The 22976-nt window shown below is 44.9% G+C and overlaps 4 non-coding genes across 4 annotated transcripts; all 4 read left to right on the forward strand.

Annotated features, from left to right (window-relative positions):
- Nucleotides 1-9080: 9080 nt before the first annotated feature.
- On the forward strand, nucleotides 9081-9162 carry TRNAS-AGA (transfer RNA serine (anticodon AGA)). Its single transcript has one exon. It is a non-coding gene; the product is annotated as a tRNA-Ser (tRNA).
- A 1285-nt stretch (nucleotides 9163-10447) lies between these two features.
- Nucleotides 10448-10519, forward strand: TRNAH-GUG (transfer RNA histidin (anticodon GUG)). The gene has a single exon. It is a non-coding gene; the product is annotated as a tRNA-His (tRNA).
- Nucleotides 10520-12006: 1487 nt separating this feature from the next.
- Nucleotides 12007-12088, forward strand: TRNAS-AGA (transfer RNA serine (anticodon AGA)). The gene has a single exon. It is a non-coding gene; the product is annotated as a tRNA-Ser (tRNA).
- Nucleotides 12089-16661: 4573 nt separating this feature from the next.
- Nucleotides 16662-16741, forward strand: TRNAS-AGA (transfer RNA serine (anticodon AGA)). Its single transcript has one exon. It is a non-coding gene; the product is annotated as a tRNA-Ser (tRNA).
- The last annotated feature ends 6235 nt before the right edge of the window (nucleotides 16742-22976 follow it).

The following is a 22976-nucleotide window of genomic DNA, read 5'->3' on the forward strand; positions in this document are numbered from 1 at the left end:
CTGCTGCTGTTTTCTCCACACCTCATACTGCCTTTTCCTTCTTTCTCTCTTTCTCTGAGGTTGGTGGCTACTTTCCAAAGCTTCTGATGCCCCAATGTTCCTTCATCTTGTTGTCAGACGTGAATTGGAAAAGCAACCAAATTAACAAGCCTTTACCACTCATACATGGCAGAGGTTTATACTTTAATTCAATGAGCTAAGAAAAGCGTGTTGTGGGGCCCCAACGAGGCATGGTGCTTGCTTCATCATAATTAGGGACGCAGTCATTAGCCACAGCTCTGATCATGGGTCACTGAGGTCAGTTTCAATAATTCCTCAAAAACCTAACCATGCCGTCCCCCCTAACTGTGTAGTTATCTTGCTTTACTGCTGTTTGTGTGATTAGCTGGGAGGAGCTCACGGCAGCATCCACCCTATAAAAGTGTAGATGGACTGCTCCTTAACTTTTTCTTGCTTCACATACAGATGGCTTGAGGAGGTACAGGGGAGATGCAGGTCTAATAGACAGAATAGAAGATCTGCGCCAGGTGTGTTTCTCTGCATTGGTGTCCCATCACAGGCCCACAAGTGTATGTGTGATCTTTGACTCCTGGCAGTTCACAAGCAGGAGGCCAGGAAACGGTTTCAGCCTATCAACCACTGAGGAGACAAAGCCTTTATATAAGGAATGAGGAAGCAATGAACACATTCAGCCTATCACAGGAGTTCCCTGAGTGTTCAGAATTATAAACTCTCCATGTCACTGTATGATATTGAGCCCAAGTAGCTCGCCGTGATCGTATAGTGGTTAGTACTCTGCGTTGTGGCCGCAGCAACCTCGGTTCCAATCCGAGTCACGGCATTGTGGTTATTGCAAACACAACAGTGATGGACAGAAAGTGGATCAATGTCACACATTCACCCCAGTCCAAAGATCTGGGCCCAAATCCATCGTTTTTCCACTCCACACCACCCTGGGTTAGACAATGGCGATATGCAAATCAGCGCTGACCCTGTGCCCCATGGGAACAGTCCAGTCCGAACTACAAAAGCCATGTCCTTCCCAGAACGGAAACAAGCATCCGAGGACCGGCCCGGTTTCGAGGTAACACCTCTCATCAGCCCGGCTAGCTTGAATCCAGTGGTGTGGAGTGCCTTGGACTCACGTCTGAGCATCCCCAGTACACTTAGAGCGGTAATTGCAAACACAACAGTGATGGACAGAATGTGGATCAATGTCACACATTCACCCCAGTCCAAAGATCTGGATGTGGATGTGGAGTGGAAAAACGATGGATTTGGGCCCAGATCTTTGGACTGGGGTTAATGTGTGACATTGATCCACATTCTGTCCATCACTGTTGTGTTTGCAATTACCGCTCTAAGTGTACTGGGGATGCTCAGACGTGAGTCCCAGGCACTCCACACCACTGGAATCAAGCCAGCCGGGCTGATGAGAGGTGTTACCTCGAAACCGGGTCGGTCCTCGGATGCTTGTTTCCGTTCTGGGAAGGACATGGCTTTTGTAGTTCGGACTGGACTGTTCCCATGGGGCACAGGGTCAGCGCTGATTTGCATATCGCCATTGTCTAACCCAGGGTGGTGTGGAGTGGAAAAACGATGGATTTGGGCCCAGATCTTTGGACTGGGGTGAATGTGTGACATTGATCCACATTCTGTCCATCACTGTTGTGTTTGCAATTACCGCTCTAAGTGTACTGGGGATGCTCAGACGTGAGTACCAGGCACTCCACACCACTGGAATCAAGCCAGCCGTGCTGATGAGAGGTGTTACCTCGAAACCGGGCCGGTCCTCGGATGCTTGTTTCTGTTCTGGGAAGGACATGGCTTTTGTAGTTCGGACTGGACTGTTCCCATGGGGCACAGGGTCAGCGCTGATTTGCATATCGCCATTGTCTAACCCAGGGTGGTGTGGAGTGGAAAAACGATGGATTTGGGCCCAGGTCTTTGGACTGGGGTGAATGTGTGACATTGATCCACATTCTGTCCATCACTGTTGTGTTTGCAATTACCGCTCTAAGTGTACTGGGGATGCTCAGACGTGAGTCCCAGGCACTCCACACCACTGGAATCAAGCCAGCCGGGCTGATGAGAGGTGTTACCTCGAAACCGGGCCGGTCCTCGGATGCTTGTTTTCGTTCTGGGAAGGACATGGCTTTTGTAGTTCGGACTGGACTGTTCCCATGGGGCACAGGGTCAGCGCTGATTTGCATACCGCCATTGTCTAACCCAGGGTGGTGTGGAGTGGAAAAACGATGGATTTGGGCCCAGATCTTTGGACTGGGGTGAATGTGTGACATTGATCCACATTCTGTCCATCACTGTTGTGTTTGCAATTACCGCTCTAAGTGTACTGGGGATGCTCAGACGTGAGTCCCAGGCACTCCACACCACTGGAATCAAGCCAGCCGGGCTGATGAGAGGTGTTACCTCGAAACCGGGCCGGTCCTCGGATGCTTGTTTCCGTTCTGGGAAGGACATGGCTTTTGTAGTTCGGACTGGACTGTTCCCATGGGGCACAGGGTCAGCGCTGATTTGCATATCGCCATTGTCTAACCCAGGGTGGTGTGGAGTGGAAAAACGATGGATTTGGGCCCAGATCTTTGGACGGGGCTGAATGTGTGACATTGATCCACATTCTGTCCATCACTGTTGTGTTTGCAATTACCGCTCTAAGTGTACTGGGGATGCTCAAACGTGAGTCCCAGGCACTCCACACCACTGGAATCAAGCCAGCCGGGCTGATGAGAGGTGTTACCTCGAAACCGGGCCGGTCCTCGGATGCTTGTTTCCGTTCTGGGAAGGACATGGCTTTTGTAGTTCGGACTGGACTGTTCCCATGGGGCACAGGGTCAGCGCTGATTTGCATATCGCCATTGTCTAACCCAGGGTGGTGTAGAGTGGAAAAACGATGGATTTGGGCCCAGATCTTTGGACTGGGGTGAATGTGTGACATTGATCCACATTCTGTCCATCACTGTTGTGTTTGCAATTACCGCTCTAAGTGTACTGGGGATGCTCAGACGTGAGTCCCAGGCACTCCACACCACTGGAATCAAGCCAGCCGGGCTGATGAGAGGTGTTACCTCGAAACCGGGTCGGTCCTCGGATGCTTGTTTCCGTTCTGGGAAGGACATGGCTTTTGTAGTTCGGACTGGACTGTTCCCATGGGGCACAGGGTCAGCGCTGATTTGCATATCGCCATTGTCTAACCCAGGGTGGTGTGGAATGGAAAAACGATGGATTTGGGCCCAGATCTTTGGACTGGGGTGAATGTGTGACATTGATCCACATTCTGTCCATCACTGTTGTGTTTGCAATTACCGCTCTAAGTGTACTGGGGATGCTCAGACGTGAGTCCCAGGCACTCCACACCACTGGAATCAAGCCAGCCGGGCTGATGAGAGGTGTTACCTCGGAACCGGGCCGGTCCTCGGATGCTTGTTTCCGTTCTGGGAAGGACATGGCTTTTGTAGTTCGGACTGGACTGTTCCCATGGGGCACAGGGTCAGCGCTGATTTGCATATCGCCATTGTCTAACCCAGGGTGGTGTGGAGTGGAAAAACGATGGATTTGGGCCCAGATCTTTGGACTGGGGTGAATGTGTGACATTGATCCACATTCTGTCCATCACTGTTGTGTTTGCAATTACCGCTCTAAGTGTACTGGGGATGCTCAGACGTGAGTCCCAGGCACTCCACACCACTTGAATCAAGCCAGCCGGGCTGATGAGAGGTGTTACCTCGAAACCGGGCCGGTCCTCGGATGCTTGTTTCCGTTCTGGGAAGGACATGGCTTTTGTAGTTCGGACTGGACTGTTCCCATGGGGCACAGGGTTAGCGCTGATTTGCATATCGCCATTGTCTAACCCAGGGTGGTGTGGAGTGGAAAAACGATGGATTTGGGCCCAGATCTTTGGACGGGGCTGAATGTGTGACATTGATCCACATTCTGTCCATCACTGTTGTGTTTGCAATTACCGCTCTAAGTGTACTGGGGATGCTCAAACGTGAGTCCCAGGCACTCCACACCACTGGAATCAAGCCAGCCGGGCTGATGAGAGGTGTTACCTCGAAACCGGGCCGGTCCTCGGATGCTTGTTTCCGTTCTGGGAAGGACATGGCTGTTGTAGTTCGGACTGGACTGTTCCCATGGGGCACAGGGTCAGCGCTGATTTGCATATCGCCATTGTCTAACCCAGGGTGGTGTAGAGTGGAAAAACGATGGATTTGGGCCCAGATCTTTGGACTGGGGTTAATGTGTGACATTGATCCACATTCTGTCCATCACTGTTGTGTTTGCAATTACCGCTCTAAGTGTACTGGGGATGCTCAGACGTGAGTCCCAGGCACTCCACACCACTGGAATCAAGCCAGCCGGGCTGATGAGAGGTGTTACCTCGAAACCGGGTCGGTCCTCGGATGCTTGTTTCCGTTCTGGGAAGGACATGGCTTTTGTAGTTCGGACTGGACTGTTCCCATGGGGCACAGGGTCAGCGCTGATTTGCATATCGCCATTGTCTAACCCAGGGTGGTGTGGAGTGGAAAAACGATGGATTTGGGCCCAGATCTTTGGACTGGGGTGAATGTGTGACATTGATCCACATTCTGTCCATCACTGTTGTGTTTGCAATTACCGCTCTAAGTGTACTGGGGATGCTCAGACGTGAGTCCCAGGCACTCCACACCACTGGAATCAAGCCAGCCGGGCTGATGAGAGGTGTTACCTCGAAACCGGGCCGGTCCTCGGATGCTTGTTTCCGTTCTGGGAAGGACATGGCTTTTGTAGTTCGGACTGGACTGTTCCCATGGGGCACAGGGTCGGCGCTGATTTGCATATCGCCATTGTCTAACCCAGGGTGGTGTGGAGTGGAAAAACGATGGATTTGGGCCCAGGTCTTTGGACTGGGGTGAATGTGTGACATTGATCCACATTCTGTCCATCACTGTTGTGTTTGCAATTACCGCTCTAAGTGTACTGGGGATGCTCAGACGTGAGTCCCAGGCACTCCACACCACTGGAATCAAGCCAGCCGGGCTGATGAGAGGTGTTACCTCGAAACCGGGCCGGTCCTCGGATGCTTGTTTCCGTTCTGGGAAGGACATGGCTTTTGTAGTTCGGACTGGACTGTTCCCATGGGGCACAGGGTCAGCGCTGATTTGCATATCGCCATTGTCTAACCCAGGGTGGTGTAGAGTGGAAAAACGATGGATTTGGGCCCAGATCTTTGGACTGGGGTTAATGTGTGACATTGATCCACATTCTGTCCATCACTGTTGTGTTTGCAATTACCGCTCTAAGTGTACTGGGGATGCTCAGACGTGAGTCCCAGGCACTCCACACCACTGGAATCAAGCCAGCCGGGCTGATGAGAGGTGTTACCTCGAAACCGGGTCGGTCCTCGGATGCTTGTTTCCGTTCTGGGAAGGACATGGCTTTTGTAGTTCGGACTGGACTGTTCCCATGGGGCACAGGGTCAGCGCTGATTTGCATATCGCCATTGTCTAACCCAGGGTGGTGTGGAGTGGAAAAACGATGGATTTGGGCCCAGATCTTTGGACTGGGGTGAATGTGTGACATTGATCCACATTCTGTCCATCACTGTTGTGTTTGCAATTACCGCTCTAAGTGTACTGGGGATGCTCAGACGTGAGTACCAGGCACTCCACACCACTGGAATCAAGCCAGCCGTGCTGATGAGAGGTGTTACCTCGAAACCGGGCCGGTCCTCGGATGCTTGTTTCCGTTCTGGGAAGGACATGGCTTTTGTAGTTCGGACTGGACTGTTCCCATGGGGCACAGGGTCAGCGCTGATTTGCATATCGCCATTGTCTAACCCAGGGTGGTGTGGAGTGGAAAAACGATGGATTTGGGCCCAGGTCTTTGGACTGGGGTGAATGTGTGACATTGATCCACATTCTGTCCATCACTGTTGTGTTTGCAATTACCGCTCTAAGTGTACTGGGGATGCTCAGACGTGAGTCCCAGGCACTCCACACCACTGGAATCAAGCCAGCCGGGCTGATGAGAGGTGTTACCTCGAAACCGGGCCGGTCCTCGGATGCTTGTTTTCGTTCTGGGAAGGACATGGCTTTTGTAGTTCGGACTGGACTGTTCCCATGGGGCACAGGGTCAGCGCTGATTTGCATACCGCCATTGTCTAACCCAGGGTGGTGTGGAGTGGAAAAACGATGGATTTGGGCCCAGATCTTTGGACTGGGGTGAATGTGTGACATTGATCCACATTCTGTCCATCACTGTTGTGTTTGCAATTACCGCTCTAAGTGTACTGGGGATGCTCAGACGTGAGTCCCAGGCACTCCACACCACTGGAATCAAGCCAGCCGGGCTGATGAGAGGTGTTACCTCGAAACCGGGCCGGTCCTCGGATGCTTGTTTCCGTTCTGGGAAGGACATGGCTTTTGTAGTTCGGACTGGACTGTTCCCATGGGGCACAGGGTCAGCGCTGATTTGCATATCGCCATTGTCTAACCCAGGGTGGTGTGGAGTGGAAAAACGATGGATTTGGGCCCAGATCTTTGGACTGGGGTGAATGTGTGACATTGATCCACATTCTGTCCATCACTGTTGTGTTTGCAATTACCGCTCTAAGTGTACTGGGGATTCTCAGACGTGAGTCCCAGGCACTCCACACCACTGGAATCAAGCCAGCCGGGATGATGAGAGGTGTTACCTCGAAACCGGGCCGGTCCTCGGATGCTTGTTTCCGTTCTGGGAAGGACATGGCTTTTGTAGTTCGGACTGGACTGTTCCCATGGGGCACAGGGTCAGCGCTGATTTGCATATCGCCATTGTCTAACCCAGGGTGGTGTGGAGTGGAAAAACGATGGATTTGGGCCCAGATCTTTGGACTGGGGTGAATGTGTGACATTGATCCACATTCTGTCCATCACTGTTGTGTTTGCAATTACCGCTCTAAGTGTACTGGGGATGCTCAGACGTGAGTCCCAGGCACTCCACACCACTGGAATCAAGCCAGCCGAGCTGATGAGAGGTGTTACCTCGAAACCGGGCCGGTCCTCGGATGCTTGTTTCCGTTCTGGGAAGGACATGGCTTTTGTAGTTCGGACTGGACTGTTCCCATGGGGCACAGGGTCAGCGCTGATTTGCATATCGCCATTGTCTAACCCAGGGTGGTGTGGAGTGGAAAAACGATGGATTTGGGCCCAGATCTTTGGACTGGGGTGAATGTGTGACATTGATCCACATTCTGTCCATCACTGTTGTGTTTGCAATTACCGCTCTAAGTGTACTGGGGATGCTCAGACGTGAGTCCCAGGCACTCCACACCACTGGAATCAAGCCAGCCGGGCTGATGAGAGGTGTTACCTCGAAACCGGGCCGGTCCTCGGATGCTTGTTTCCGTTCTGGGAAGGACATGGCTTTTGTAGTTCGGACTGGACTGTTCCCATGGGGCACAGGGTCAGCGCTGATTTGCATATCGCCATTGTCTAACCCAGGGTGGTGTGGAGTGGAAAAACGATGGATTTGGGCCCAGATCTTTGGACTGGGGTGAATGTGTGACATTGATCCACATTCTGTCCATCACTGTTGTGTTTGCAATTATGGCATTGTGGTTGGCAATGTCACAGCAGTTGGGTTTTTCTTTTACAGAATTTCCAAATGTACCAGTTGTTTTTGTAAAATGTCTATTAAAAACAGATCCTTTAAAATATTTAAACGATCTAACGACAAATTATTTAAACACACATGATTATAAGATGTAGCTATATTGTACCTACTGACATAAATTATCGTTCTTGAACCTATTTGCGGTGGGGGGAATGGAGCTCTCCCCATGCCAATCAGAATGCAGTTGCAGTTGAGTGACCTGTGTTGTGGCTGTCTAGAGGGAATGCACAAATGTAGCTGTCTCGCAGCCCAATACAGACGTCAATTGGAGACAGGTTTTCAGGCAAATAGAGCAGTAAGTGCAGAGAAATGCTCACTCTCTAAAAATGGCATTTATAAAATAGTAAAGTTAAATCCAACCTCACCAGTAAATAGGATTTATCAATAAATAAATAAAGCTTCGCCTCTCTGATATGGAATTACCCCCCAAAAAGTATAACGGAATACCCAATGCTAACCTATGAGAGGGGCAGACCTCACTGTTGTGAAAAATGTAATAGACTGTTTGGTACTACCAGGACATGCAAACTACCACAGTACATGTCTTACCTTTTACTTACATAGCATGATGCCCCTAGGACTACCTAGGGCCTACCTTAGGGGTTAATTATATGTAATAAAATTGGAGTTTAAGGCTTGGCAAGTAGTTTTAAATGGCAAGTCGAAGTGGCAGTACACTGCAGCACAGGCACTGCAGTAGCAGGCTTGAGACAGGTTTGAAATGCTACTTCTTTGGGCGGCACAATCAGTCCCTGGGTATATGGTATACCACTTTACAAGGGGCTTTCAAGTCAATTAAATCTGTCAGTCAGGTATACTCCAATTACACACATGATTAGGGAAGAAGCACGTGCACTTCAGCACTGATTAGTAGCGATAAAGTGATCAGAGTCCTAAGGCCAACAAAAAGATACAGCAAAATGCGTAGGTGAAAAGCAATAAGGTAGGGTTCAGGCCACCTTAAGAATGCAAGGTCTAACAAAAACAAACTAAGGATAACATGAGTAAAACATCAGGTATCTCTACGGCATTTGGTGAGACAAGTGTGCCTTCTTTTATCTTCCATAAATGCAATCTTTCCCTGACCCCTTTATTATATAGCTCTTCAAGTAAGAAAGATAAAGCACTTACAAAGGAGCCTCAAATACTCAAAGATGGTAGACTTCTGTAATATGGGCCATAGACTAAAAGCAGCACGAACACAGAGTGCAATAGGGTCCCAAAAACTTGAGTGCCACATGAGAGTATGCATGAAAGCCTATCCTTTTCCAAACTAGAGATATACTCATGCAATTTTTGTTTTTAGGAGAGAATGTGCCTGCTGAAAAAAACATTATTTTTAAAAAGTGCATTGCACAATACCAGGAATTTGCTGTGGGACACCTTGAAAACTTTCATACAGATTATTTGCACCAAACTTACAGTCAGTTGTTGTGACCGAGTGGTTAAGGCGATGGACTAGAAATCCATCGGGGTCTCCCCGCGCAGGTTCGAATCCTGCCAACAAAGAGAAACTTTTTAACATCGGCTACAATTTCAGAAGTTAACCTTTAGAATTTCTTCCATGTCAGTTTTATAAATAGGTGGCTTATTTTGGTGTCACTATTGCCCTTTCACATATTTATTATTGCTACCCCTTTCATATCTTTGCTATAACTCTCGTCCTACATTAGCGCTGGTGCAAACATTTCAAATTATTATACCCTGGCTCTCTCAGTCATACCATTCATGCACTTGAAACTTACTTTACCAATAAAAGAAGCAAATAGAAAAATAAAACAAAAGTGCTTGCTGGATTAGGCAAACACACTTCATAAAACTGCTTTTCTTTTCTATTCTCCCCGTGTTACAAGCTTAACTGCTCCCTGTGTAATTTCTCTTAGCCTGCTGTCCCAGGAAGAGAATTTTATCTACAGGCTCTTTCCGTGTTTTTTTCCTAGTCTTTCTTTCCCTTTTCTTAGATTTGTAACTGTTCCTTTACGTGCTCTATTTAGGCGCCATTAATCTCATTTGAGCTCCTTGTACCCGCTGCTGTTTTCTCCACACCTCATACTGCCTTTTCCTTCTTTCTCTCTTTCCCTGAGGTTGGTGGCTACTTTCCAAAGCTTCTGATGCCCCAATGTTCCTTCATCTTGTTGTCAGACGTGAATTGGAAAAGCAACCAAATTAACAAGCCTTTACCACTCATACATGGCAGAGGTTTATACTTTAATTCAATGAGCTAAGAAAAGCGTGTTGTGGGGCCCCTACGAGCCATGGTGCTTGCTTCATCATAATTAGGGACGCAGTCATTAGCCACAGCTCTGATCATGGGTCACTGAGGTCAGTTTCAATAATTCCTCAAAAACCTAACCATGCAGTCCCCCCTAACTGTGTAGTTATCTTGCTTTACTGCTGTTTGTGTGATTAGCTGGGAGGAGCTCACTGCAGCATCCTCCCTATAAAAGTGTAGATGGACCGCTCCTTAACTCTTTCTTGCTTCACATACAGATGGCTTGAGGAGGTACAGGGGAGATGCAGGTCTAATAGACAGAATAGAAGATCTGCGCCAGGTGTGTTTCTCTGCATTGGTGTCCCATCACAGGCCCACAAGTGTATGTGTGATCTTTGACTCCTGGCAGTTCACAAGCAGGAGGCCAGGAAACGGTTTCAGCCTATCAACCACTGAGGAGACAAAGCCTTTATATAAGGAATGAGGAAGCAATGAAAACATTCAGCCTATCACAGGAGTTCCCTGAGTGTTCAGAATTATAAACTCTCCATGTCACTGTATGATATTGAGCCCAAGTAGCTTGCCGTGATCGTATAGTGGTTAGTACTCTGCGTTGTGGCCGCAGCAACCTCGGTTCGAATCCGAGTCACGGCATTGTGGTTGGCAATGTCACAGCAGTTGGGTTTTTCTTTTACAGAATTACCAAATGTACCAGTTGTTTTTGTAAAATGTCTATTAAAAACAGATCCTTTAAAATATTTAAACGATCTAACGACAAATTATTTAAACACACATGATTATAAGATGTAGCTATATTGTACCTACTGACATAAATTATCGTTCTTGAACCTATTTGCGGTGGGGGGAATGGAGCTCTCCCCATGCCAATCAGAATGCAGTTGCAGTTGAGTGACCTGTGTTGTGGCTGTCTAGAGGGAATGCACAAATGTAGCTGTCTCGCAGCCCAATCCAGACGTCAATTGGAGACAGGTTTTCAGGCAAATAGAGCAGTAAGTGCAGAGAAATGCTCACTCTCTAAAAATGGCATTTATAAAAGAGTAAAGTTAAATCCAACCTCACCAGTAATTAGGATTTATCAATAAATAAATAAAGCTTCTCCTCTCTGATATGGAATTACCCCCCAAAAAGTATAAGGGAATACCCAATGCTAACCTATGAGAGGGGCAGACCTCACTGTAGTGAAAAATGTAATAGACTGTTTGGTACTACCAGGACATGCAAACTACCACAGTACATGTCTTACCTTTTACTTACATAGCATGATGCCCCTAGGACTACCTAGGGCCTACCTTAGGGGTTAATTATATGTAATAAAATTGGAGTTTAAGGCTTGGCAAGTAGTTTTAAATGGCAAGTCGAAGTGGCAGTACACTGCAGCACAGGCACTGCAGTAGCAGGCTTGAGACAGGTTTGAAATGCTACTTCTTTGGGCGGCACAATCAGTCCCTGGGTATATGGTATACCACTTTACAAGGGGCTTTCAAGTCAATTAAATCTGTCAGTCAGGTATACTCCAATTACACACATGATTAGGGAAGAAGCACGTGCACTTCAGCACTGATTAGTAGCGATAAAGTGATCAGAGTCCTAAGGCCAACAAAAAGATACAGCAAAATGCGTAGGTGAAAAGCAATAAGGTAGGGTTCAGGCCACCTTAAGAATGCAAGGTCTAACAAAAACAAACTAAGGATAACATGAGTAAAACATCAGGTATCTCTACGGCATTTGGTGAGACAAGTGTGCCTTCTTTTATCTTCCATAAATGCAATCTTTCCCTGACCCCTTTATTATATAGCTCTTCAAGTAAGAAAGATAAAGCACTTACAAAGGAGCCTCAAATACTCAAAGATGGTAGACTTCTGTAATATGGGCCATAGACTAAAAGCAGCACGAGCACAGAGTTCAATAGGGTCCCAAAAACTTGAGTGCCACATGAGAGTATGCATGAAAGCCTATCCTTTTCCAAACTAGAGATATACTCATGCAATTTTTGTTTTTAGGAGAGAATGTGCCAGCTGAAAAAAACATTATTTTTAAAAAGTGCATTGCAGAATACCAGGAATTTGCTGTGGGACACCTTGAAACTTTCATACAGATTATTTGCGCAAAACTTACAGTCAGTTGTTTTGGCCGAGTGGTTAAGGCGATGGACTAGAAATCCATTGGGGTCTGTCCGCGCAGGTTCGAATCCTGCCAACAACGAGAAACTTTTTAACATCGGCTACAATTTCAGAAGTTAAACTTTAGAATTTCTTCCATGTCAGTTTTATAAATAGGTGGCTTATTTTGGTGTCACTATTGCCCTTTCACATATTTATTATCGCTACCCCTTTCATATCTTTGCTATAACTCTCGTCCTACATTAGCGCTGGTGCAAACACTTGAAATTATTATACCCTGGCTCTCTCAGTCATACCATTCATGCACTTGAAACTTACTTTACCAATAAAAGAAGCAAATAGAAAAATAAAACAAAAGTGCTTGCTGGATTAGGCAAACACACTTCATAAAACTGCATTTTCTTTTCTATTCTCCCCGTGTTACAAGCTTAACTGCTCCCTGTGTAATTTCTCTTAGCCTGCTGTCCCAGGAAGAGAATTTTATCTACAGGCTCTTTCCGTGTTTTTTTCCTTGTCTTTCTTTCCCTTTTCTTAGATTTGTAACTGTTCCTTTATGTGCTCTATTTAGGCGCCATTAATCTCATTTGAGCTCCTTGTACCTGCTGCTGTTTTCTCCACACCTCATACTGCCTTTTCCCTCTTTCTCTCTTTCTCTGAGGTTGGTGGCTACTTTCCAAAGCTTCTGATGCCCCAATGTTCCTTCATCTTGTTGTCAGACGTGAATTGGAAAAGCAACCAAATTAACAAGCCTTTACCACTCATACATGGCAGAGGTTTATACTTTAATTCAATGAGCTAAGAAAAGCGTGTTGTGGGGCCCCTACGAGCCATGGTGCTTGCTTCATCATAATTGGGCACACAGTCATTAGCCACAGCTCTGATCATGGGTCACTGAGGTCAGTTTCAATAATTCCTCAAAAACCTAACCATGCCGTCCCCCCTAACTGTGTAGTTATCTTGCTTTACTGCTGTTTGTGTGATTAGCTGGGAGGAGCTCACGGCAGCATCCACCCTATAAAAGTGTAGATGGACTGCTCCTTAACTTTTTCTTGCTTCACATACAGATGGCTTGAGGAGGTACAGGGGAGATGCAGGTCTAATAGACAGAATAGAAGATCTGCGCCAGGTGTGTTTCTCTGCATTGGTGTTCCATCACAGGCCCACAAGTGTATGTGTGATCTTTGACTTCTGGCAGTTCACAAGCAGGCGGCCAGGAAACGGTTTCAGCCTATCAACCACTGAGGAGACAAAGCCTTTGTATAAGGAATGAGGAAGCAATGAACACATTCAGCCTATCACAGGAGTTCCCTGTGTGTTCCGAATTATAAATTCTCCATGTCACTGTATGCTATTGAGCCAAGTAGCTCGCCGTGATCGTATAGTGGTTAGTACTCTGCGTTGTGGCCGCAGCAACCTCGGTTAGAATCCGAGTCACGGCATTGTGGTTGGCAATGTCACGGCAGTTGGGTTTTTCTTTTACAGAATTACCAAATGTACCAGTTGTTTTTGTAAAATGTCTATTAAAAACAGATCCTTTAAAATATTTAAACGATCTAACGACACATTATTTAAACACACATGATTATAAGATGTAGCCTTATTTTTGTTTTTAGGAGAGAATGTGCCTGCTGAAAAAAACATTATTTTTAAAAAGTGCATTGCAGAATATCAGGAATTTGCTCTGGGACACCTTGAAAACTTTCATACAGATTATTTGCACAGAACTTACAGTCAGTTTGGCAGAGTGGTTAAGGCGATGGACTAGAAATCCATTGGGGTCTCCCCACGCAGGTTCGAATCCTGCCAACAACGAGAAACTTTTTTACATCGGCTACAATTTCAAAAGTTAACCTTTAGAATTTCTTCCATGTTAGTTTTATAAATAGGTGGCTTATTTTGGTGTCACTATTGCCCTTTCACATATTTATTATCGCTACCCCTTTCATATCTTTGCTATAACTCTCGTCCTACATTAACGCTGTTGCAAACACTTCAAATTATTATACCCTGGCTCTCTCAGTCATACCATTCATGCACTTGAAACTTACTTTACCAATAAAAGAAGCAAATAAAAAAATAAAACAAAAGTGCTTGCTGGATTAGGCAAACACACTTCATAAAACTGCATTTTCTTTTCCATTCTCCCCGTGTTACAAGCTTAACTGCTCCCTGTGTAATTTCTCTTAGCCTGCTGTCCCAGGAAGAGAATTTTATCTACAGGCTCTTTCCGTGTTTTTTTCCTAGTCTTTCTTTCCCTTTTCTTAGATTTGTAACTGTTCCTTTACGTGCTCGATTTAGGCGCCATTAACCTCATTTGAGCTCCTTGTACCTGCTGCTGTTTTCTCCACACCTCATACTGCCTTTTCCCTCTTTCTCTCTTTCTCTGAGGTTGTTGGCTACTTTCCAAAGCTTCTGATGCCCCAATGTTCCTTCATCTTGTTGTCAGACGTGAATTGGAAAAGCAACCAAAATAACAAGCCTTTACCACTCATACATGGCAGAGGTTTATACTTTAATTCAATGAGCTAAGAAAAGCGTGTTGTGGGGCCCCTAGGAGCCATGGTGCTTGCTTCATCATAATTAGGCACGCAGTCATTAGCCGCAGCTCTGATCATGGGTCACTGAGGTCAGTTTCAATAATTCCTCAAAAACCTAACCATGCAGTCCCCCCTAACTGTGTAGTTATCTTGCTTTACTGCTGTTTGTGTGATTAGCTGGGAGGAGCTCACGGCAGCATCCTCCCTATAAAAGTGTAGATGGACCGCTCCTTAACTCTTTCTTGCTTCACATACAGATGGCTTGAGGAGGTACAGGGGAGATGCAGGTCTACTAGACAGAATAGAAGATCTGCGCCAGGTGTGTTTCTCTGCATTGGTGTCCCATCACAGGCCCACAAGTGTATGTGTGATCTTTGACTCCTGGCAGTTCACAAGCAGGCGGCCAGGAAACGGTTTCAGCCTATCAACCACTGAGGAGACAAAGCCTTTGTATAAGGAATGAGGAAGCAATGAACACATTCAGCCTATCACAGGAGTTCCCTGAGTGTTCCGAATTATAAATTCTCCATGTCACTGTATGTTATTGAGCCCAAGTAGCTCGCTGTGATCGTATAGTGGTTAGTACTCTGCGTTGTGGCCGCAGCAACCTCGGTTCGAATCGGAGTCACGGCATTGTGGTTGTCAATGTCACGGCAGTTGGGTTTTTCTTTTACAGAATTACCAAATGTACCAGTTGTTTTTGTAAAATGTCTATTAAAAACAGATCCTTTAAAATATTTAAACGATCTAACGACAAATTATTTAAACACACATGATTATAAGATGTAGCTATATTGTACCTACTGACATAAATTATCGTTCTTGAACCTATTTGAGGTGGGGGAATGGAGCTCTCCCCATGCCAATCAGAATGCAGTTGCAGTTGAGTGACCTGTGTTGTGGCTGTCTAGAGGGAATGCACAAATGTAGCTGTCTCGCAGCCCAATCCAGACGTCAATTGGTGACAGGTTTTCAGGCAAATAGAGCAGTAAGTGCAGAGAAATGCTCACTCTCTAAAAATGGCATTTATAAAATAGTAAAGTTAAATCCAACCTCACCAGTAAATAGGATTTATCAATAAATAAATAAAGCTTCTCCTCTCTGATATGGAATTACCCCCCAAAAAGTATAAGGGAATACCCAATGCTAACCTACGAGAGGGGCAGACCTCACAGTAGTGAAAAATGTAATAGACTGTTTGGTACTACCAGGACATGCAAACTACCACAGTACATGTCTTACCTTTTACTTACATAGCATGATGCCCCTAGGTCTACCTAGGGCCTACCTTAGGGGTTAATTATATGTAATAAAATTGGAGTTTAAGATGGCAAGTAGTTTTAAATGGCAAGTCGAAGTGGCAGTACACTGCAGCACAGGCACTGCAGTAGCAGGCTTGAGACAGGTTTGAAATGCTACTTCTTTGGGCAGCACAATCAGTCCCTGGGTATATGGTATACCACTTTACAAGGGGCTTTCAAGTCAATTAAATCTGTCAGTCAGGTATACTCCAATTACACACATGATTAGGGAAGAAGCACGTGCACTTCAGCACTAATTAGTAGCGATAAAGTGATCAGAGTCCTAAGGCCAACAAAAAGATACAGCAAAATGAGTAGGTGAAAAGCAATAAGGTAGGGTTGAGGCCACCTTAAGAATGCAAGGTCTAACAAAAACAAACTAAGGATAACATGAGTAAAACATCAGGTGTCTCTACGGCATTTGGTGAGACAAGTGTGCCTTCTTTTATCTTCCATAAATGCAATCTTTCCCTGACCCCTTTATTATATAGCTCTTCAAGTAAAAAAGATAAAGCACTTACAAAGGAGCCTCAAATACTCAAAGATGGTAGACTTCTGTAATATGGGCCATAGACTAAAAGCAGCACGAAAACAGAGTGCAATAGGGTCCCAAAAACTTGAGTGCCACATGAGAGTATGCATGAAAGCCTATCCTTTTCCAAACTAGAGATATACTCATGCAATTTTTGTTTTTAGGAGAGAATGTGCCTGCTGAAAAAAACATTATTTTTAAAAAGTGCATTGCAGAATACCAGGAATTTGCTGTGGGACACCTTGAAAACTTTTATACAGATTATTTGCACAAAACTTACAGTCAGTTGTTGTGGCCGAGTGGTTAAGGCGATGGACTAGAAATCCATTTGGGTCTCTGCGCAGGTTCGAATCCTGCCAACAACAAGAAACATTTTAACATCGGCTACAATTTCAGAAGTTAACCTTTAGAATTTCTTCCATGTCAGTTTTATAAATAGGTGGCTTATTTTGGTGTCACTATTGCCCTTTCACATATTTATTATCGCTACCCCTTTCATATCTTTGCTATAACTCTCGTCCTACATTAGCGCTGGTGCAAACACTTGAAATTATTATACCCTGGCTCTCTCAGTCATACCATTCATGCACTTGAAACTTACTTTACCAATAAAAGAAGCAAATAGAAAAATAAAACAAAAGTGCTTGCTGGATTAGGCAAACACACTTCATAACACTGCATTTTCTTTTCTATTCTCCCCGTGTTACAAGCTTAACTGCTCCCTGTGTAATTTCTCTTAGCCTGCTGTCCCAGGAAGAGAATTTTATCTACAGGCTCTTTCCGTGTTTTTTTCCTAGTCTTTCTTTCCCTTTTCTTAGATTTGTAACTGTTCCTTTATGTGCTCTATTTAGGCGCCATTAATCTCATTTGAGCTCCTTGTACCTGCTGCTGTTTTCTCCACACCTCATACTTCCTTTTCCCTCTTTCTCTCTTTCTCTGAGGTTGGTGGCTACTTTCCAAAGCTTCTGTTGCCCCAATGTTCCTTCATCTTGTTGTCAGACGTGAATTGGAAAAGCAACCAATTTAACAAGCCTTTACCACTCATACATGGCAGAGGTTTATACTTTAATTCAATGAGCTAAGAAAAGCGTGTTGTGGGGCCCCTACGAGCCATGGTGCTTGCTTCATCATAATTAGGCACGCAGTCATTAGCCACAGCTCTGATCATGGGTCACTGAGGTCAGTTTCAATAATTCCTCAAAAACCTAACCATGCAGTCCCCCCTAACTGTGTAGTTATCTTGCTTTACTGCTGTTTGTGTGATTAGCTGGGAGGAGCTCACGGCAGCATCCTCCCTATAAAAGTGTAGATGGACCGCTCCTTAACTTTTTCTTGCTTCACATACAGATGGCTTGAGGAGGTACAGGGGAGACACAGGTCTAATAGACAGAATAGAAGATCTGCGCCAGGTGTGTTTCTCTGCATTGGTGTCCCATCACAGGCCCACAAGTGTATGTGTGATCTTTGACTTCTGGCAGTTCACAAGCAGGCGGCCAGGAAACGGTTTCAGCCTATCAACCACTGAGGAGACAAAGCCTTTGTATAAGGAATGAGGAAGCAATGAACACATTCAGCCTATCACAGGAGTTCCCTGAGTGTTCCGAATTATAAATTCTCCATGTCACTGTATGCTATTGAGCCCAAGTAGCTTGCCGTGATCGTATAGTGGTTAGTACTCTGCGTTGTGGCCGCAGCAACCTCGGTTCGAATCCAAGTCACTGCATTGTGGTTGGCAATGTCACGGCAGTTGGGTTTTTCTTTTACAGAATTACCAAATGTACCAGTTGTTTTTGTAAAATGTCTATTAAAAACAGATCCTTTAAAATATTTAAACGATCTAACGACAAATTATTTAAACACACATGATTATAAGATGTAGCCTTATTTTTGTTTTTAGGAGAGAATGTGCCTGCTGAAAAAAACATTATTTTTAAAAAGTGCATTGCAGAATATCAGGAATTTGCTGTGGGACACCTTGAAAACTTTCATACAGATTATTTGCACAAAACTTACTGTCAGTTTGGCTGAGTGGTTAAGGCGATGGACTAGAAATCCATTGGGGTCTCCCCGTGCAGGTTCGAATCCTGCCAACAACGAGAAACTTTTTTACATCGGCTACAATTTCAGAAGTTAACCTTTAGAATTTCTTCCATGTTAGTTTTATAAATAGGTGGCCTATTTTGGTGTCACTATTGCCCTTTCACATATTTATTATCGCTCCCCCTTTCATATCTTTGCTATAACTCTCGTCCTACATTAACGCTGTTGCAAACACTTCAAATTATTATACCCTGGCTCTCTCAGTCATACCATTCATGCACTTGAAACTTACTTTACCAATAAAAGAAGCAAATAGAAAAATAAAACAAAAGTGCTTGCTGGATTAGGCAAACACACTTCATAAAACTGCATTTTCTTTTCGATTCTCCCCGTGTTACAAGCTTAACTGCTCCCTGTGTAATTTCTCTTAGCCTGCTGTCCCAGGAAGAGAATTTTATCTACAGGCTCTTTCCGTGTTTTTTTCCTAGTCTTTCTTTCCCTTTTCTTGAATTTGTAACTGTTCCTTTACGTGCTCTATTTAGGCGCCATTAATCTCATTTGAGCTCCTTGTACCTGCTGCTGTTTTCTCCACACCTCATACTGCCTTTTCCCTCTTTCTCTCTTTCTCCGAGGTTGTTGGCTACTTTCCAAAGCTTCTGATGCCCCAATGTTCCTTCATCTTGTTGTCAGACGTGAATTGGAAAAGCAACCAAATTAACAAGCCTTTACCACTCATACATGGCAGAGGTTTATACTTTAATTCAGTGAGCTAAGAAAAGCGTGTTGTGGGGCCCCTAGGAGCCATGGTGCTTGCTTCATCATAATTAGGCACGCAGTCATTAGCCGCAGCTCTGATCATGGGTCACTGAGGTCAGTTTCAATAATTCCTCAAAAACCTAACCATGCAGTCCCCCCTAACTGTGTAGTTATCTTGCTTTACTGCTGTTTGTGTGATTAGCTGGGAGGAGCTCACGGCAGCATCCTCCCTATAAAAGTGTAGATGGACCGCTCCTTAACTCTTTCTTGCTTCACATACAGATGGCTTGAGGAGGTACAGGGGAGATGCAGGTCTACTAGACAGAATAGAAGATCTGCGCCAGGTGTGTTTCTCTGCATTGGTGTCCCATCACAGGCCCACAAGTGTATGTGTGATCTTTGACTCCTGGCAGTTCACAAGCAGGCGGCCAGGAAACGGTTTCAGCCTATCAACCACTGAGGAGACAAAGCCTTTGTATAAGGAATGAGGAAGCAATGAACACATTCAGCCTATCACAGGAGTTCCCTGAGTGTTCCGAATTATAAATTCTCCATGTCACTGTATGTTATTGAGCCCAAGTAGCCGCTGTGATCGCATAGTGGTTAGTACTCTGAGTTGTGGCCGCAGCAACCTTGGTTCGAATCGGAGTCACGGCATTGTGGTTGGCAATGTCACGGCAGTTGGGTTTTTCTTTTACAGAATTACCAAATGTACCAGTTGTTTTTGTAAAATGTCTATTAAAAACAGATCCTTTAAAATATTTAAACGATCTAACGACAAATTATTTAAACACACATGATTATAAGATGTAGCTATATTGTACCTACTGACATAAATTATCGTTCTTGAACCTATTTGAGGTGGGGGAATGGAGCTCTCCCCATGCCAATCAGAATGCAGTTGCAGTTGAGTGACCTGTGTTGTGGCTGTCTAGAGGGAATGCACAAATGTAGCTGTCTCGCAGCCCAATCCAGACGTCAATTGGAGACAGGTTTTCAGGCAAATAGAGCAGTAAGTGCAGAGAAATGCTCACTCTCTAAAAATGGCATTTATAAAATAGTAAAGTTAAATCCAACCTCACCAGTAAATAGGATTTATCAAAAAATAAATAAAGCTTCTCCTCTCTGATATGGAATTACCTTCCAAAAAGTATAAGGGAATACCCAATGCTAACCTATGAGAGGGGTAGACCTCACTGTAGTGAAAAATGTAATAGACTGTTTGGTACTACCAGGACATGCAAACTACCACAGTACATGTCTTACCTTTTACTTACATAGCATGATGCCCCTAGGACTACCTAGGGCCTACCTTAGGGGTCAATTATATGTAATAAAATTGGAGTTTAAGGCTTGGCAAGTAGTTTTAAATGGCAAGTCGAAGTGGCAGTACACTGCAGCACAGGCACTGCAGTAGCAGGCTTGAGACAGGTTTGAAATGCTACTTCATTGGGCGGCACAATCAGTCCCTGGGTATATGGTATACCACTTTACAAGGGGCTTTCAAGTCAATTAAATCTGTCAGTCAGGTATACTCCAATTACACACATGATTAGGGAAGAAGCACATGCACTTCAGCACTAATTAGTAGCGATAAAGTGATCAGAGTACTAAGGCCAACAAAAAGATACAGCAAAATGAGTAGGTGAAAAGCAATAAGGTAGGGTTGAGGCCACCTTAAGAATGCAAGGTCTAACAAAAACAAACTAAGGATAACATGAGTAAAACATCAGGTTTCTCTACGGCATTTGGTGAGACAAGTGTGCCTTCTTTTATCTTCCATAAATGCAATCTTTCCCTGACCCCTTTATTATATAGCTCTTCAAGTAAAAAAGATAAAGCACTTACAAAGGAGCCTCAAATACTCAAAGATGGTAGACTTCTGTAATATGGGTCATAGACTAAAAGCTGCACGAAAACCGGTACTATTTTTGACAAGATATAACTAGAACAGATAGCTCAATAAATAAGAGGCAGGATCCGATGTATCCGAGTCAGAAGGATTTTATTCAGGCAAAAAGGAAGGGACTGGAACGGGACAGCCTGAAATAAAATAGGAAGGAAGACAAGAAGGCAGGAAGGCAGCTGCCGGGGGAATGGGAATCGAGGAATTGGGAATACATCACATTAACAGTATACAATATATATACCAAAACAATTACATTACATTCAATACAGTAGGCGTAGCAGTAGGCGTAACTCGTAGCAGTTGCGAAAGATAAGAGTGAAATGGGTGGAGAAAGAAGGCGTGTACAGGGCGTATACATAGACATGTAGTGTAAACGTAATAGAAGTGTCATAAATGGGGCGGAAACATGGAGGGGGCTACTCGAGCAGCTGGGACCTTTAACCTAGTGGTGCGCGCAAACGGGCAATGACGTATTACCAGGGAGAACTGGGGGCTATGACTTCTGCGCTAGAAGAGGAGACTAAAGTCTGCGGTGTCAGGACGACATGTACCTATATCATATCTGGTATCTGGTGTTTGGAGTACATGTTGATAGAATCCAAAAGTTATCAGGGCAAAGGCTACTTGACACTAAGACTGGAGCATGCATTATTCTACATGTATTGCGTGTGCTAGGAATATTCTATGAATATTAATACAGTATTTCTCTTACATGGAGACAGAAAGGCTAGACCCTGGCTGAAACTATTGATACGATTCAGTAGCTTAGGAATGCAAAGAAGGAGGGCTGGACTGATAACTAGAAGCATAACATACTCTTGGCAGACAGGCAGGCAGAGCCAGGCCGGGCAGGGCACTGTGCGGCAGGAAGTAAGCGAAAGGTCAGGGATGCAGGTGGGGGCTGCATCGCTCCTCGGAGTGGGTTCAGAAAACAAGAGCTTGAATCTGGTGTCCGGGCCCTTTTGAGGCCTAGAAACGGGGACATTTTACTGAATTAACGTGCACACTGTAAAACGTGGCAACATAGGCCTAATACTCGTTGCTTTCACGAGAACTGGAAACTGGCATACTAGAGTTGGACACAACTATGATTGCGTCTTTAATCGATCATAGGGGGATACATGCATATCGATCATGCACATATAGCATAATATGGGGAACACGTAGGCACATACAACATGGCAAAATTTACTTTTCCACATTCCCTCCTTGTGCCCTACGTTTCCATCAGGAAACATCTATATTCATGATACCATCTATCATTTCATATAGCATCATTTGCTCGTCTCGAATCGTCTTAGAACGGGATTTAGGACTAGGACTAGGAATACAAGAGGTAGCACACATGCCGCAAATCGCAGGGCCACATTGTAAACAGAGGCAGCAACTGAATATGATCATTACTGCTATACCCAGGAATGACAATACTTTCCATCCCCAGGCAGATATGATACTCCAGAGCCAACCGGACCATGTCCAGGTGCCTGGATTCTGGTGTAACTGATGGGCAATTTTATGAAGTCTGGTTATAGCTGAATAAACAGACGGCGCGTTATTAGGAATGAAAATGCAGCAACTAGATCCGATGACTCTACATGCTCCTCCTCTATCGGCCAGTATGACGTCAAGAACGAGACGATTTTGGAGCACGACAAATCTCATAGCAGATTGTTCTTCTGTTAAGTTACCTAGAGCGGAAGTAGTCTCATTCACTACTGCTTCAAGGGTTCTGGTTAACCTACGTATTAACTTACTATTCTGGATAGGTCCAATGAAGAAAAAGAAACCTCTATTGAAGTCTGTGTACTGTTCTAAAGCAGTTTCAGTTTGATCGACAATTGGGGACTCGATCTCCCTTTTATGTCTAACGTGTACTAGATGTGTGTTTCTGTGAT

Source organism: Lissotriton helveticus, chromosome 12 (genome assembly GCF_964261635.1).
Source record: "Lissotriton helveticus chromosome 12, aLisHel1.1, whole genome shotgun sequence".
NCBI classification, from domain to species: domain Eukaryota; kingdom Metazoa; phylum Chordata; class Amphibia; order Caudata; family Salamandridae; genus Lissotriton; species Lissotriton helveticus.